The 19,419-nt window shown below is 36.3% G+C and overlaps 1 protein-coding gene across 4 annotated transcripts in view; it reads right to left on the bottom strand.

Annotated features, from left to right (window-relative positions):
* LOC117419832 (anoctamin-4-like) overlaps window positions 1–19,419 on the bottom strand; it is a 93,876-nt gene that overhangs the window by 60,363 nt on the left and 14,094 nt on the right. Inside the window, exon 1 of one of the 4 annotated variants that reach the window (XM_058986201.1) lies at window positions 4,455–4,850. The exons of the other annotated variants lie outside the window; for them this stretch is intronic. The gene's annotated coding sequence lies outside the window, so the exon portion shown is untranslated. Of the gene's footprint in view, window positions 1–4,454; window positions 4,851–19,419 lie in introns of those variants that run through there. 4 annotated transcript variants of the gene reach the window in all.

Genomic DNA, 19,419 nt, shown 5'->3' with positions numbered 1-19,419 from the left:
ATAGTTCCACTGTTTTGACTATTAAGATAGGGCCCTGTATGTATCAAGGTTAGTCTTTTTAGTGTATCACTGGGAAACTATGAAATATGCATGGGACAGTATTTAGATCTACCACCTTATTTTTACAATAATATTTATGTTCTGAATCACCTGTTAACTTTCCTCTATGTTGATCACTCACCCTGACCCTCAGGATCAGTAGCCATAACATATTTCAGTCAAACAAAATAAAGCACCTCTCTTTGCAGATGTTTGGAAATAAATTATCTCAGCACTGCAAACAAAAAAATCCTGTTCAGGGAATAGCATTGTCTTTTTGTTTTAAAATTCCCTTGACATTACACCACAAAAACTAATTATGAAACTTACTTCCAGTATTCTCATTAAAACTCTGAATAATAAATGTAATGATCCCAACTACAGTAGTTCAATTGTTAGCACAGCAGGTTCAGCCATCTGTTTATACTGTAGCGTGTACATGTAAACATAGTATGTACAGGGACCTCCAAACAGGTTACAATTGATTTAGGTGGGAGGTGAAGGTTTAAGATGTCTTATAAAAGCTCCATCAACAACTCTAGTCCAAGGAAACTGGTTACTTTTGTTTTAGGTTATAGTAAAAGAAGGATACCATTTTATAATTGATTCATGTTCTTTACAATCCCTGGCAGTTTAAAAATCAAATACTTTGCAGGAAATGTGTTTCAGGAAAGTACAGCACTGAATAAGACCTTGTGGCAGGGCAGAGCCCTGCATGTAAATATGTGGCATGGCAGAGCCCAGTTGGTAAATGGATTATTAAGATTTAAATGTATTGTTTTGTGTTTAAATGCAATGATTTTGTTTGTTATTGTTTTGCGGCGTGGATGGTGTTAAAGCCCCATCCCTCTAAACGCGTGCAGAATGTGGCCGTCTCCGAATTGATTAAGTGATTACTAATTCGGAGATGGCCACGTGTATAAAAGCACATCAGCAGCTCATAGCAGGGGCGACATATTTAGAACTGCCCTTGTCTTTATATAGAGCTGGGGGCATTCCCCAGTGAGTTCTGTGCTCTTTTTGCCTGCAGAATACTCCAGCAATGTGCTATTAACTTTGGTCTTGTATTGCACTGCGGACATTTACAATACTGTCAGTTATTACAAAGTAAACATCTGCAGGGGTTGTGGTTGTGGTTACCTCGTGCAAAGAGTTGCAATTTGGTACAAACGCACATTGACAGCATACCCATCACCTTTATATTATAGACTGCACAAATGGTTTTAATCTGATTATATCTGCTTGTACCACAGCCAGAATCAGAACAAACACATTACTACTATCAAATAGTGGGCAAATAAGTCTGGTCTGTTTTTCTTACTTTTATTTTTTTCCCAGATCTATGCTAAATGTGTTTTGTCATTTTTTCTTTAAAATGTTAATGTGTTATAAATAAAATATTAACATGCTTTTATGTTGAGTTCCTTTTTTCCTCCCATGACCATCCTGTTGGAAACCAACTGTTCAGAATGGCATATAAATGTAGGATAAGATGATATACAGTGGAAACTGGAAAGCCACCAAGAGGCACCAAACAGAAACTAATAAGCACTAGTTAGAGAGGACCTCTATCTCCCCACAGCCTTGAGAAACTGTTATAAGAAACAAACCAATAAATGATGCTAAACTTAACTAAATCAGAAAATACTGCACTGCTTAATCACCCACATTATTTTCATGCTGTTCTATCAAACTTCCAGACAACAGAGGATGCCCCAAAACACACAACTGCTTTAGCAAAAGTGACAAAACTCTTTGAGTGCTTTGAGTGAATGTCACCATAAAACAGAAAAAACAGAGGGTCTGTATTTTGTATTAAAGACCCTCTAAGTGTTAAGAGCTCGAAAGTCAACCTACCATCAAACATACTGAAATATAACTATTCAAGAAAAATGTCGTTCAGTTCTGGGAAATGCCTGTTACATAATGTTTTTTTGTAAATATGGTGTCCATGCTGTTTTATTAGTTTTTTTTTTTCCGACTGAAAGTCATTTTTAAAAAGTTTTGATCACTATAAGCTTTTCATGTTGCATGTTTGCAAAAAAAAAAAAAAAAAAAAAAAAAACTGAATTACTTATCTGAGATTGGCACAGCTCTGTAGGTATTTATAAAGAAAAGAAAATCAAAATGTTACAACATACCACTCACAAATTCGAGTGGAAATGACATGCCACTTACTGTAGCTTACATACAAACTGTTAAATAATAAATTATACCTCCATTACGTCAAATGCAGTCATAAATTCAGGGGTACAAGTCAAGCAGACATCTTTCAGCGTATGCCTTCATCGGTGTAAATCATAGATAAAACAAAGCACTGTACAAAGCACTGTACAACACCTGACTGTGTTTCTTGCAGAAACCAGTGAATTGATAATGTACGTTCCAACTTGAAAAGATAGAAACATTTTCCCTTTGGAACAATATTAGAAAACACAAGACAAACCAAAAATAAAAATCTATGTTCATCCCACTGTGCAGCATAAGGGCTCAGCAGGAGGGATGGAAATCCAACTCTAGGTTTCTAGACAGCGCTGATCTGAATTTTACAAGTTGAGCCAAGCCACCCAGTCCTGTTCATGGCATTTGTCTGTGTCAGTATGGGCAATAATGGCAGTGTCTTTCTTTTCTGCAGGACACATTGCAGCAAACAGCTACAGCTAGAGATTCCTGTTCCAAAGAACCCCCCACTGCCTCCCAATGTGAAAATACAAATGCTAATCACTAAACCATTTGGCCTGGTGCCAAACTAGACAGTCCAGTATTAATAAAACAAGGGTATACTGCATTTATTTTAAATTCTCTATATCTCCATTCACAGGCAGCACCTTTTAGCTGGTTGAACTACCTAGCAAGAATGTCTATAAAGAACAAATTACATCACAGTGCTCTGGCCATGCCGACTCAGTCAGTTTCAAGTTGTTATTCACTGTCAGTTGTTTTGTTCTGCAGGCTAAAAAGAGTTTGCACAGCAATACCTCAAGTGCCAAAAAGAGATATAGACAAGAGGTATTCCATGAGTTGAACCTGTTTGTTCTACCTAAGCGTTGCCTGGGTGGGTTGAAGTGGTCTATTCTGTACAATGTTTAATATGCATCAGCTGAGATTGTTTTAGGCCATCAATCCGAAAAGCCAGTTATTAAGTGCTTTAACTAATATCAGAAATACATCATTCGTTGAAAAGACGTTGAAATGGATCGAAGGGCATGCAGCCATACCACCTTGGATGCTCAATACATACTTTACTGTGGATGAGTGACCAGTTGCTGGACGCTGTGGTGTTAGTGTTTTACTAGGTGATAACTTAGCCAATGCCTTTTGCATGGTCAGTTGAAAACTTTCTGTCTTGCAAGACTTCTACTTGCAATGACTTTAATATCTTTTTTCAACCAAATTAATAACACTGTTGCAATGCAAACTTGGTATTTGGCAGTACATTATGAGTGATCAGCTTCAGACTATGCTTACTGTAGGTGTTCTATCTAAAAGCAATTATGTGAATAAACAAAGCAAATCATTGGTTCATTAAAAACAACGTTTATATACTGTAACAATATTTATATAACAAGGTCAGCGGTTATAAAGTTTGTAAACATTTCAGTGGAAAAATTGTATTAAGTATACATTTTAAAAAGTTTTACTCTATATTAGCCAGTTGTTCTTTCTAACATTTTCTATGTAAACTTACACATACATGTTTATTTTTAAAAGGGGCTGTTTTCACTTTTTTTCTTAGAAAGTAAATACACTAATCAGTGGTTAGATGAAAAGGAAAAACACATATGTGTTTGAATACACACTGTTAAAAAACTGAAACCGTGAATGATAAACCGCCATGTTACACTGTCAACAAACTCTAATCCATAGCATTACAGTTATCTTTAGACGAGTAAAACAGTGCGCGTGCAAACAATGTGTACAATGTTGAGGTTACACACAAAACAGACCCTAAACACATGGAGAAGGACAAACCGATAAGACATCCATGTGAAGCAGTGACTTTAAGGTGTCTCACAGAATCATATTTGATGGTATAAGATCATTTATACCAACTCAGGAAATTCTAATCAGTGCTTCAGTGCCTTCTACGGATTGATGATGCTGGCTATCAAATGACAATTTAATGCACATTTTCTATATAAAAATGACAATTTCAGAATAGCAACACATCTTGAGACGCAATTTGTAAAATGTCAACCTGATACCCTTTATAAGCTGTGACCCACATATTCCCAGCAATCATATATTATTAAAAAAAATAATAATAACAATAATTCTTTATTTCTTAGCTTAAGAAATGCGTGCAGTCTTGGCTCAGGACAAGAAACTGAAGGTCAAAGAACTGCGTGGCTAGGAAAGAGAGTGCACTGCAGCAAAAAAAGGGCTGAGCTGAGGCAAAACATGCTGACACTTACCATGAGATGCAGAAAGATTCAGCCATGTACAGGAAAAAAGCTACCTTGAAGGTGTGAAATGTAAAGAAGTTCCCAGTTAGGCTTCGGGAAATAAAACAACAACAAAAAAGCTATAAAGATATAATTGCTCCAGTTCAGTTAACAGGTCAGGAAGGACACAGAAGCCAACTTGGGCAGCAGCAGCAGAAGCAACATCACATCACCCAAACCTGTGTCTATCAGCTGCACTTACATACACTACAGTAGAGCTCCTCACACTGAAGAGAACTCCTACACACAACCAGCCACTGAAGCAATGTGCTGTTTGTCTCACTGACTCAAGCAGCAGAGAGGAGAAGAAAAAAAAAGAAAGCAACATACAAAACTACGTCTGCTCTGAGAAACACTCTCACTCACATCTGGGGGAGGGGTAAAGAAAAATTGTATTTTCAGTGGAATGCAGAGAATCTGTATAGAGCAAGAGGGGGAGAGAAAGGGGGGGGGGGGGAGAGCAAGAGCATCAGTATTCCTGTCTGTCATTACAGGCAGCCAATCAGGGCCAGGTCAGCAGTGTCAGCACCACAATAGAGCAGAGGAATGACAACAGAGCTCTGAATGAGGCACATGCTCAGCTGCTTCCAAAGCACAATGTGAGAGAGTCAATGGGCTCTCTAACCCTGGGTGTTAAAGACAAATCGGATCCGTTTGAAAGATGCCTAATAGATCACAGTTTACAAGGAAATTTAAAAGTGGAATTTAACCCTTTCATTAATATTCTTTGGTTTTTATGATTGCTACAGAAAAGAAAAAAAAAATAGCCTACAGTAAATTGTGTTATTTGCAGACAAAGGAGATGGTTTTGGCCAATTCTTTATTCTAGAGGGGACCATGTCAGTTATTACTGTGCATTGGATTAATTTGCATCACTTTTCCTGTAGCAATCTAGATTTTATTACTGGATTTCATGAGGTACTATAGGGATTTTGACAAGTATTTTAGGAGGTGTGAGTTGCACCTATTACTAATCTAAGCAGCACTTACTGAAATTAATCAATTTGTGCAGTGATAATTTACACCTAACATCAATGATACATAAAACACTTAGGGATAGATGTACTAAAGTGTTGCGTCTGTTGCAATCGTTGCAAACCACATGCAAACCAGTCGGAAGTGTAGCGTGAAATGTACTAAACATTTACAGACTATAAAGGTTCATAACTGGAAGCATTGTGATTTTAAAACAGGAAAAGCTTGTCGTTTTCAGTATTGCAAATTGTCCTTGTTACTTTCAGAGTGTGGCTCAATTATCAGCTAACCAGACTACTTAGATCCCACATTAGTCCGGTTAATTGATGCTTTATTATAATTTCACTCATATATTTGCCAGTGTATAAAACAAACAAACACACAAACAAACAAACAAACAAATAAATTGGTTTCAGAATGGTCAAACAGGTGAAATACTATTAATATTTAGTTTTATTAGATTTAGAGAGACTAGGGGATGAACTATGCATCAACAACTGCTGCAGAATCACTTACAATAGGACCTTGGTTTTACATCTCATCCAACTGTTCTGTAAAGGTACTATATTATAAATTGAACCAGGCCCCCCTAAGTTTATAAGCCATTGTCTATGTATTATTCAATGGGAGGGACCCTTGAGGCCCTTGGCTGTTCTGGATACAGTAGTTATCAGTGGTTCAAGTTAACATATTCTTCAGACTAACCTAATTCAATTTGTATTTCAAACAATCATATGAGGGTTCCCAATTGTTCCTTCAACAAAGATAAAGATACTACTGTACTACAGGGTGAGTCATGCGATCAAGTGCTTGCTGGTTCGAATCCTGGTCTTGCTGAGTTGCCTGTATTGGCCTTTGTGCTTCTGTGGGTTGGCGAGGTTAACTTGGGTGTAGTTCACCTCATCACAATTCAGAGCTACCTACTGGTCAGGCGCTTCATGATTCCAGGCTGAAATTTCTCAGACAACAGCTTGGCAAAAACCATTGTCCTTGATTCAGTGGGTGACCTCGTGATTGAGGTGAGGTAACATTCAAATTAGTTATTTCAAATTGATGGAAAAAAAACAATAAATGTGTAAAAAGTGGTACACACTTTCTTGAACAAGAAATAAAAAGACGTCTGACCTCCAATCAAACCATTCATTATGTAACAGATGATCAAGGAATGTATTTTTTGGGGGGGAGGGGCAGAATAAAATAACTAATGCACAATTGAAGCAATATAGTCCTCACAATCATTCAAGGCAGGGTAATAACAGAAGTAACACCATTTAAAACCAACAAGTCAGACTGAAACAAACCAAGCTTGTAAGAAACTTCAATAATATGTATAAGGTTTATCTCAGACCCTTTCCTTTTTATGTCACCTTAGAGACATCCTGTGCTTGGGATAAAGCTGTTTTTAATGATACATTCATGGTATATAAATCTGTTTCACAAGAAATCTTTTACAGCAGTTAAATCAGATTAGTCCCTTCTGTCTCAATTTTGTACTGAGTTCAGGTCCCAGGGGTTTCAAGTATGAAAAGCTAGAATTACAATTAAAGTGTTGACATTCCATATTGTAAAACTTTATTATGGTATCTTTCACGCTATATAGGGAATAAGGCATGGGGTAGTGTGTGATATTAAAATGTAATGCCCACCCGAGGGGTGGGATGCTACACCTTGGGTGGGTATTACATTCTCATTTGTCACACACCACCCAATGCAGTATTTTTTATAATCTCTTGTGAGCAATTTTTGAGGCAAGCGAGGGAAGACAGCAACTATGTGAGGTACTGGTGGAATTCCTTTCAGTTTGACAGCTCGTGCTGGGGTCATGTTCTGTTGCTGGTGTTAATAACCGATAATTATGGAAAATATCAATTGGATGATATTGATGATGTCTTTAAAACAATTGCTAACCAGTTATTATATATTCATAATATGTTAATTATAAAAAAATAAAATAAAAGGCCTGCTTAATGCCACAGTCATTACATTTGTAAATCATGTATAGAAAACAAACTACTGCTATATTTGTTCTCTGTAAAAGAACATTTTAACAAGGAGGATTTGTCCTACAACTGTTCAATCAGGATCAACAGGAGAATACAATCATGCATTTAAATATAGCTAAGAAACAATCGATTGCAATCCACGATAAGTTTAGCGCAGCCCTATAGTGTGCTATGGCTGTCTAAGGATTAACCGAAAGATGCTGAACAGGCTAAGCAGCAAATAAGCCCTCTTAAATGAAAGAATAAAATCTTATAAAAGCAATTTATATAAGTGAATCTATTAAATTTCCCATTACGAAGACAGGACTGTTGCACAATTAGCTGATGAAATCGTTCCTTTTGCCTTGGTGCTTTGTGTCAGCAGAGAAGCCACAGCAGTGTGCACTGCTGCTTCTACATTACATACAGTGTTTCTGTCTGTCAGTGCTCTGCAAGGTCATTGAGAAGGCAACAGGAGGCATAATCATCTACTCAAAGTAAGTGCATTGTAAAACATGGAATGACTGGTGCCTCAGTCGTCAAGAATAATGTCTCTTCAATACTTCATGACCTAGCTGTACATGGAGGTGGGATCTATAGGAAATGTATAGACAATTGACTTTTGCTTCAATGTAATACAATATTGAAATAATACAAAATGGCCAGAATATCATTCTTTGGTAATGTATTTTCTTATCACACATACAGGGTTCTTTTCCAAAAGTTCATTTCAGGTCTTTTACAGAAATCGATTACAATATTTGAAACATCTATTAAGATCTATATCTGTACAATGTGTGTTAAACTTACTTGGATGAGCATATTCTACTGTTAACATTACGTTCAATATAAAGAAATATTGTTCCTTTCATATTAGGTTCCTTTTCTTTGGATAAGAGCTACATAACTGCGTTTTTCGTTTTATTTCTTTTCAATTATATTTGCCCAAACAACTTAAACTTACAAGCCTAGGAAACTCTTGATACTGAACTGAATGTAGAGTAAAGATATTGATTACAAAATATTAAATTAACTATAAAGTTTACAGCACAGTATTCCTGGGATTATTTCATTGATCTCAATAACATTTTAGTATAATTTCAAATTAATGCATGTGACCCTGGCTATTTAAACAAAATAAAACATACACCACGTCTTGCAGAATAATAGATTAAAATGTTTACATTGGCACTTACTCCTTTTTCTGTATACATAGATTTTTTCTCAGTATCACCATTAACATTAGATGAGATACTGTCGATCTGACCTCGGAGATCCTAGTTGCCAAGGAAACAAGTTAACAGTAGGTCAGAGGTTGAGAAAGAGTCTCACATACATTGCCTAGGGTGAGACAATGTGTCAATTAAATATTATAGAATAGCCTGGACAAACTGAACACTAAGAGGATTTAAACCAATTCACAACACATGGATGAACTCATGCATTAACTGTATTTTTAGGTCAGTTGTGTTGTCGTGTATTTCTATATTTTAATAATAGATACAGAGGATACTCCATGAATGTTCATAGGGTATTGTAGTTATTCCACAAATGAGGATAGCAGAATAAACCAAGAGCCCCAGAAGGGGTTGAATCTTCATGAGTGAAATAACCATAGCTCTTTATGAACATGTTAAAAGCCAAATAATTACTTACTTGTTTACCATGCTGACATAATTTATTCCTTATAAAACTTAATGTAAACGAGAAAAAAAATCAGTAACGCTTTATATTGCATGGCATAAATTAATATTAAATAGATGTGCGATTGCATATTAAATTAATGGTAAATTAATATTTAATAGATATGCAATTGATATTAAATTTACATTCAATTATTCCTTGTTACTTTCCATTAACATTTAAGTCAGATTAACTGTATTTTCAATTAAAAACATGTAAACAATGGGAAATTATTAAATATTTTCAAGGGTAACAAAATGTAATATAAGTGGACGTGATACGCAATTACATTTTCAATCGACATTTGGTTAACATTTAGCAAGAAACCAGCTATAGCATATTTATTATATATTCATTTAACATTAATTTAATATGCAATTGCATATCTATTTAATATTAATTTATGCCACACAATGTAAAGCGTTACCAAAAAAATTAGTCTGTGGTGGTTGCAGTTTGAGTTGTGTGGGGTGTGTGTTTATGCTACAACCTAATTTGCTTCCAATTTCTTATTCTTATTTTGATTGGTTGCAAAGACAACAGGACTAACCAGTGATTGGATAATGTTTTGTTGAGTGAGTTTTTTTTGTGCACAGTTTCCTAGTAACTGTAACTCTCTGAGTCAGAGTCTTTTGCGGCCGTTACGCGAGTCCGAGTCTGAGTCATGAAAAATGCGACTCGCGTCCGAGTTCCGGACTCGAGTCCTACAAATCTGGTTATTAGTGTTTTATTTTCTTCTGTAAGATTGCTTGCCAACTATCAACTCACCATTCGTAGCTTAATAGCTCTCACCAATCAGTTAAGTTTAATAATGAAATGAGCATGCATAGATAATGACAATTAAAATACAGCAGAGGGAACTTACGAATTGAGGCCAAAATTAATTTGTATGAAACATAAATGGTACTATATCTATATTTAACATCAAACAGGGTGTATTTCAGTTCAATGTCAACAAGAAAGCCAAACTTTTAGACCATTTAAAGGAGTTACTTCAGCAAAGGACCTCAAAATGGCTTTTTACTTGTTTATAGACAAACCTATAGGCAGTGTTCTCAGAAAACAGAAAGCACTCATCCAAATGAACAAGTTAAACTTCTGGATCAAAGCTTTTGTGACAAGTGTAAACTTAAGCCAGAAAATATGACTTCATGCAAGTACAGCACTACAACATGTCCTAAAAGGCCTTTTTGAAACAAAACATGCTGTATGTTGCAACATATAATTCTATCAGTATCCATACTTTGAAACAAAACTTCTGCTACTCACCTTTAATTTAACTGTATACTGGCAAGGACACGACACAATTTTACAGGACTTGTCATCGATATGTTATAGTGTGTTTCACAACTTTGTGTAACAGATGCTGATGCAAACAGTCATTTAAGGATTAGCCTAATCAATCAGAACTAGGTCACTGTAACCTAGATTTTAATTCCCTCTTTAAATTGTACTCAGGTATATCGACCCATACAATGGATTATCACAAATAAGTGACTGGTTCCCAAGATACAACGAAAAATGCAGGTATGACGTGTGTGCATATTAATCCATAGGAGATGATAATGCACTGTAAGATTGGTTTATTTTAAATGGTCACAGAAGAAGTCATTATCTCTGAAGAAACTCCTCAGGGATCTGTTTCAGTGACAAGTATTGAGTTAAAGGTTTGCAGCGGCAGAGGCACAAAAAGCAGAACCGTCTAGAAATAGTAAGACAACCTGCTGGAGCGTAGAAAGAGTTACTACTATCTGCTCACTTCTTCAGCTAGACTTACTGGAACAAATTACAGAATTACCTTAATAATGGGTGGGACCATAGAGGTCCTAAAACATTTTTCGAGAGGAAACAGGTCTAGCTTGTCACAGTGTTGTATGGTTCACACATGCATACATACATAGGTCTGAATACATTAGAGACTAGGGGATTTTTTTAATTTGACCTACGTTCTCCAGTTTTGTGGCCAGTCACTGTATAATGGCCTGCATAACGTTGAGGGTGTGGGCTTGTCTATTACCATTATTGGGAATTGTGACAGACTGGCTCGCAGTGGTGACGTCACGGACCAGGAAGTAGAAACCAAAACAATGGATGGGCGGTTGAAGCTGAGTGCAATGGCACTCAGCGTATTTATTAATAAACAAACAAAAGATTTAAACAAAACAACAAAACACAAAACAAAAGGGCACGAGGGCCAAACGAATCAACAAACAAACAAGTAAGTGTCGTGCTGGAGAATCCAGCACGTTTTAGCAATTGTTTTTTTAAATGTGACTCGCTCTCTCCGCTCCCCGTACTCTCCTCTGTACACCCAACCTCGAGTGCAGAGAGCTGCAGGTTTATATACTCTGGCCGAGGGATTAACTAGTTGTTAATTATCTTATTATCCCTCGGCCAGAGTCTGCACACGTTTGGTAAGGATGCATGACTGTCAGCTAGTTAAATAATCAGTAGCTGATCAGCCATGCATCCTCACGGGATTTTTAAATATAATAATAAAAGACGCGGCACTTTTACCTGCGCCGCAAACAAAAATACAAATAATAATACATAGAGGCGGGACACTCCGCCACAGGAATGTTTATTTGTATTCATTTTTTAAAATTTCTGTTCAAATTATGCACACAAAAAATAAGCACAATACATTTCATTAGCAATCCCCAGAGTTCCAGGGTTTTTATTGTGGTATACCTAAATCTGTTTCAGTTGCTAAGATAAGCAGTGTAAACTCTAGTCAATAGTTAATAGAATAATTAAAATGTCCAATTAAACAAGTGCCTTGTGTACAGTTCTGAAATAATTGAATTAGTGCTGTTCATAATGTGCTAAATCATACTAGCCAAATACTTTGACATATTGTTACCAACTATGTAAGCAACAACCTCCCTTAGAAGTATTCAGATTCAACCTTTTATCGAGATGATATTGGTTGCTAGCCTGAATATTTGAACAGATGTTTAGATAGTGAATGTTTTATCTGCACAGACAAATGTAATTGGTTAACAAACTGTGGGTTGTCACAGAAACCTTTCAATTAACCATGTAAAGGGAATTAGTCCTGTAAAGGGGTTAAGAACTGGTTAAAGCTGACAGAACATCTAAGAGGCATTTGCATATTTCCCAAGGGCTGAAGCCCTTTTGATCCATTTGATGTGTTTTGATGTGCCACGTTCACTCTTAAATTCCAGGAGAACAAATGTTCTGGAGGCAGTATGCCGAGGTGAAATACCCTGCTTTATGCTCAACTGCATCAGACACAAAAGAACTTACACAAGCACAAAATCTTCTGACATGAAAATCAACATTACACATTAAACTACAGGGCTCATTGGAACCATGCTCTGCTTAAAAAAAGCACTTTTAAGTGTTCTGGCAGCATGTATTCAGTTTGACTGCAGCATATGTATTCTGCCTAGTGCTGGTGCTGTGAAGTAATGGCTAGTACTGCAGCACTGCAGCACAGTATTTTGGAGCTCCACTTCATTTTTTTTAACTAGCTGCTGGGTTGTTTACTAATTGCAGCAATTCCCAAGCCAACCTTTATTTGTATCTTACATAAAAGTAGTAGACAGGCTTCCCTAATGCCTGTGGTAAGTCATTCCTGAGTCTTCTTTACTTATAATAATACAGACAAGCAATCCAATTTAAAAACACCATTTTCCTTACCGGGCCATCCTAGGACACTTGTTAACTCCTGGCTTGCCTGCTCTGTGCATATATAATCCTTTAATTATCCAACCAAAATCAATAAACTAAACCAACTCTGGTAATTCTAATAAGAGGCTCTGAGCAACACATGTAACCTTTTACCCAACAGTAATGAACAACTACAGTAGTTGTGCAATATAAGCAAGAATTTTCTTTCAGTTCACTAATTTAATATTCTAGAGAGGTTAGTTAACTTTACTGGAAGGATGGACTAATACTACCTTTTTATTCGGCATTACAACTCCACAACAGGAGTAACAATGTTTTGTCAACAGCGATTCGACATTGCAAGCAACACAATTAACCTGTGTCATTTTAAATTAGACACAGTTAATTAATATGGCAGTTAACTTCTGACTTTGCCTCCCTAACCCAAGGACACACCAGAGCCAGTGCAGCACTCCATTATTTTAAAAGTACTGTATCTAGATTTCAACATTCATTCGCTTTTGAACTCTTTAAGTTGATGGTTACTACAGCATTGAAAGCTTGGCCACTAGAATTTGAATACTGCATGTGGTTTAAGATCGGTAATTAATTAATTATAATTGAAGTATAAACACATGTTTTGATCATTTATCTGCTGACAATAAAAATCATACATATAAGATCACATGGTTGCATATTAACTTTTTTTTTTTCAATTATATGAAATCACTCACCCATATTTTGTCATTAACAAATGCTTCTCGCCCAACCAATTCAATGGTAGATAAAGAAGGTATTAAAAGAAGGATGCTTCACCAGCATGGAAAGCAATTACTATTATCATTATTTAGAATGACACTTTTTTAACACAATGACATTTTTTATGTTGTAGTTGTCAAGTATGATTAAATGGTACATACATATTCTTTCCCACCCACCATGGCGCAAAAGTAGAAACACATGAAATATGCTTTGGTTCGTTTCTGTTAATAGGGAATAATAAGCACTAATCTGGGGGAAGAAAAAACCTCCAAACCCTTTATTGAATATATTAATTCACTAATGTCACTGAAAATCACAGTGACAGGACGACACAGCCTATATTTATCAGTTTACTTCTTCATGCATCACTCAGAGACAAAGAAGCTCAAGCAGCGTGTCTTATGCTGAGAATAAATAACTTCTGTCAGGACCCATCTCGTCTCCAACAAGTGCACTGAACAGCTACTGTGGCCAATATGGACATAAGAGGACATGTTGGCAGAGTATAAAGTAGAGCTCTGCCGCGGCACAAATTTTACCCCATCCAGAATGTATTAACTGGCTCAAAATGAATGAGGCACAGCATAATCTAGCACATTTAAATGCTTCAATGTGCTGCGCCGGTGCTCAAAATGGGCTACCAGTAGCACAGATTAACAGACGAATCTGAAAAATAGCGCCTCCCCTCCAAATGGACTACCTCAATTGAACAATAGGAAGGTCATTTGGAGAGGCAGAAATGACAGATCAAAATGGGCTAAACTGGGTTTTAAATAAAATGTACAGGTTTTAACCCACTAAAGCCTGGGTAGCTCATCTGGAGAAGTTGAAATGACCCGTGTTGACTAAGTGTCTCGACTTTATATTATATTATTAATATATGACAGGTAAAACCAAATATACATAATGAAAAGGATAACTTAATGAACCAAGTTTATTATACGACGAATACAAACAATTGTACATAATGAAATAGCCAGAATCGAACTATAATTTCATCCTCAGGGATATCAAAAAGAGTAATGCAGACCCTAAATACTCTCCTTTCTTCTCAGTACTCTCTCTCTGTTCCTTGGTTGTTCAGGAAGCTTGACAGAGAGCCGGCACTCTCTGTCATAAGAAATAAGTTATGACTTCTGCCATAATGCTCTTTCCTATCAGCTACTTTCTAACTTTTTAATTGTGCCCAAATAAGACCAATTTGAAATCCATCTTAATTTACAAATGAGCCCCGCCTACAATTTGCCCATGCATATAATTAAGGCTTGACACACCCTAAAATGCATGGCTAATGAGCGGCAGAGCGCATTGCACGGCGGAGCGCTTTGGTGGTGCTAACACAGCCTTAACTTGCCAAAACTGTCATGATACATACGGGGCAATTTTAATGCCAGCGTAAACTTGGGGCTATGGCCTTAATGCCGTCGCAAACGCGTGATACATGTCCCCCCTAGTGTTCTAAAGAATTAGATTAACTTAACTTGGGTGCAGTGGATGCCAGTTCCCCTAAAAATATTTGTAATGGTACTGATTTAAAGCTGCAGGGTCTCACAATCATTTTATACTAAAATGCAATTCATTGGTGTCCTTTTATTACTTTCTTCCATTATTGTGTCAGAAAACACTTAGTTTTAGCTGTAGTAACAATAAGCATCCTGTCTTGAAACCTGCAGGTAACTCAATAATGCCTTCAAGCTATGCAACAACTTCAGGAAGCAAAGCTAAAATGTAAAAATAGAAATGTACTGTACTACATTTACAAGACTGTCTTTGCTTTCAGCGCATATTGGTCTAAAGGACCTTCGTGGAAATAATGCATTTCATTGAATAACATGTTTTACGTTATTCCAGTTAATATGACTCATAACTTACTTAGATATTTTATACAGCTTTGTGTTGGTTGGACAAACACAAACCCATAATTTTTAAAAAGACCCATAATTTGTATCAATTAACAAAATCTATTTTTATATGTCATATTTTCATCTTGATTTAGTCTACATAAAACTACATTTCACATACAAAAATATGAATTTAAATTCACACTAACATTTATTCACAACAATAAAGTCACAAAGTAAAGATAAATATTACAGTACTTAAACAAAACTAAATGAAGGATAATTGGCCACTAACATGTGCCATAAAGTAATCGGCACATAACTTTTACATTAAACCTTCTAACATGTAGAAATTACAGTACTAATGCTACTTTATATGTTTATCTGTTTGTTCAAAATGATTTTACACAAGGGACGTTTAAGGGCGTACAGTAATAAAGCAGGCAACATTTCTTTTTAATTTCAACTGTTTATGGAAGTACTGGGATTAAAACAAGGCCTTTCTCCTGCAACTTGTTGTTTGATATACAGTAGAATGTGTAATCGCATTGTAACATAGAACGTGTGGTTTTGGCAGGAAAGGGGATCAAATCACCCTGCCAAATGTAATTGCTATTTTGTTAATTTTAATTATTAGTTGCAGCTGGGAAATTGTAAATTGAAACCAGCTGCCAAAGTATAAAAACAGAACAGTCAGTCTGTTAGGGGTCTCTCCTGTGCGAAGAGCCCCGACTGTGTGTACTGTACTGCACTGTTTTGTTTCTTGTGTAAAACGTGTTTGTGTTTTAATCGGGAAGCAGCTTAGCTGTCTGATTGTATAGTTAGGAAATCTGTGTTTAGTTTTAGTTTAGTGCTCTAAAACAGAGCTAGGTTTTTGTTAGTTTTATTTATTTTTGTACATAAATAAATCGCGCATTTCAAATCCACTTCCTGTGTGTTGGGTTAGTTGTGTGCTGAAAAGAACTCTGAGACTCAGGCTCCGTTACACGCATGTATTAGTAATACAGCCCTTGTATATAAAAAATCTACAAATACACACTTTTCATATACCAATAATCATTATAGTTTTTGTTGAAACATAATTAAATGTCAAACATAAAATAAGAATGACTGTTTAATTTTAACATTTCAACTGTAGAACTCTTTCTCAATGTCTTTCTCAATGTCTTCCTGAAATGTCAGTTAGTGATTTTAGGAATAAAAACGTTTCTGACGGTTACATAATGGTGACATTATGCCTTGCAATATGGAGGAATCAATGCTCTACTCACTTGTTGCTCTTGGTTTTCTTTGCTAAGTAATTCATCAGAAAGTAATGTTTTTTTTTTCCAATGCTCCATATACATACAAGTGAGTACACAAAATGATGCCAGAGTGACACATGCCATAATGACAAGTTTTCATTTGGATTCAATGAAACAACTGTATTAAAAACAGTGGCTCATCTAGCAAAGACACTGCATCGAGAGCAAGGCGATTCATAGGATCAGCAGCTTACTGGTCAGGGAGTTGCCTGCCTGCATTGGGTAGGGAAAGAAAATCATCTTGGGTATAATTTGCCTCATTCTGCATCAGCAATCCCTTCAGGTCAGGTTGGGACTTCTAAAGCTGGGCCCTTGCCGTCGCTTAGATTCTGCAGTTGGATTGACAGCGGGTAAGGAAGTCTCCTGTTGATATTCAGTCCCCATGATAAGTAAATGAGGTAAAGTGGTGAGGGGACATTCTAATTGGGCATTTCAAATTGGGTTGAAAAACATGGGTAATATTGATAAGAAAAAAAAAAACCCTTCAAATCAACGGAGACCAGTAAAATAATATTTACTTTTTTTCAGATGTGTAATACAGCCTGTCAAAGTGGAAAATAAAAAGTGTTGTGAATATATCTGCAGAGAAATGCTCCAGGGATTAAGTAACTACAGCTAATACCAATTTTGATGTTGCTCTCATTCAAGATACTAACTGGAGCTGTCAAGGTTAGCACATTGCAGCCTTGGTACTTTTCATTTTAATGAAAATAATTATTTGTTTTAAAAAATCTATAATAATAGGATAGGCTTAGATTATAAACAGCATTGTTGTAAAATGTTACATTTTTAAAGTTTGACCTCCAAACAGATGAAGACCTGTGTATTTTTTTTTTTGATTACCTGAGACCCAAAACTGCGGGTACAAATTACACACCTCCTTCATGTAAATCAAAGTAAAATGTTACCCCAGTCTCTTTGAGTGACTTAAGAAGAAAATGAGATAAGTGCTTGATGGAGAATTTTTATTTACAATGAGAGTGTGGCAGAACAAGAGCTCTGCCTGTAAATAGTGTCGGTGTGTGTGTGTGTGTGTGTGTGTGTGTGTGTGTGTGTGTGTGTGTGTGTGTTTTGGTGGTGGTTGGCAGGCATTGGGTTAATTCCTGTCCCTGCCAAAAATAGGTGAGAATGTGGCTGCTCCCAAATGAAATATGATAATTGGGTTTGTGACAGAGAGATAAATGATCCACTGATACAGTTCAAGAAGGATCATACCCTAAGGTGGCTGGTGGTTTGAAGACCATAACATTTTGATGAAAAATAAGCTCAGGGGCAGAAAGACGTGTCTCATATTAACCCAAAGATTACCATGTGTGTACTGTATCTGGCTGGCCGGTGATTGTGTTTCACACAAACAAGTGGTGATTTACAGGGCAACCTGTAGTAGTTACAAGCTTATGTATAGCCTTAATTGTACTACCCCCTTTACATTACGAGCCTACTACCAACCCTCACTCTTTCCATGAAAAAGATTCATAATCCAAGGGTACGTGCACAAGTAAAATAAATGTTTGCCATTTCTTTTCTTATTATTGGCCAAAATGTAGTACTTCAAGAACACACCATAACACAATAACCATGTTCATTATAACAACAGCATAATAGATTTAAGCATAAGTGTTGTAAGTAGTCTGTCAATTTATATATTGAGATAAGACTGCCAAAATGTCAAGATTGCAATAATGATTGTTAAGGATGGGGTAACTAGTTTTTAAAAAGCTTCATACTGTATTAATAGAGCCACAGATACAGGCAATAATGTCAACTGTTGCAGCCATAAAACTGGAGCAACAATTATAGCTAGGTGATGTAGTGGTCATTATTCTGGGGTTTTCAATGTACATCGAATACAATGTTGCCCTTATCAGAACATACTTCACATAACCAGTAGTGATATACAGCTGTAACAAGGTTGAAGTCACTCACACTCAAAACTATTAATAAAATATTAATGTGAAGTGAGGATTGATTGCTAAGGATGAACTGTATTAATAATAAAGTGTCACACTGTTATTTTTTTAAAAAAAGGTACTTCAGTAGGATACATTTAATTATATTCCATTATCAGTAATAATATGCACTCATATTATGTATATTAAACCCCGTTCACACTACTGTGCTGGCCCAGGCCCGCCTCAGATTTAGGTCTGCAACCCCGTTCACATTTGCAGTTTAAGGTGCCTTTGCGTGTTCACATATGTGACTGAACAGCAGGCCTAAAATGTGGTGAATTGCTTGTTTTTTTATGGAACAACAGCCAGATCTACCGGAGTACACTGTTATCCTTGATTTGTAGCAGATGTTTCTTATGAATATATATGTTTGCAATGCAGCACAAGAGCAATTGTATGGTATATATTTAAAAAAAAACATATATTATTGACTATTTTGACTTAATGTTATGGTGTGTAACGGGGTGATGGTCTGAGCTTACCCCCATGCACAATCACATTATTCTCTCAAGAGCACGGAGGTATTTAGAATGCAGGAAACAGCAACTTGCTTCTGTTGACAGGTATAAATATGTATTTTTGTAACAGATACTTCACTCAGATTGCAAATGACTATCAGGTTGTGCATAACAAGCTCACGACCAACCACCTAATAATAGTACTACTGCTCCCTCCTAAGGTCTCACCATCACATGGTGCATCAACAATCTTAATATTTCTGGATGAGAACAGTATTTTTTTATGTGTGTGTAAAAGCAAGCAGCTAAAGAAATGATTGGCATTTTAATGTAAAGACGCAC

Source organism: Acipenser ruthenus, chromosome 14 (genome assembly GCF_902713425.1).
Source record: "Acipenser ruthenus chromosome 14, fAciRut3.2 maternal haplotype, whole genome shotgun sequence".
Lineage (NCBI taxonomy): Eukaryota > Metazoa > Chordata > Actinopteri > Acipenseriformes > Acipenseridae > Acipenser > Acipenser ruthenus.
The sequence above is the reverse complement of the archived record's forward strand: the minus strand, read 5'-3'. Positions and strand labels throughout refer to the sequence as shown.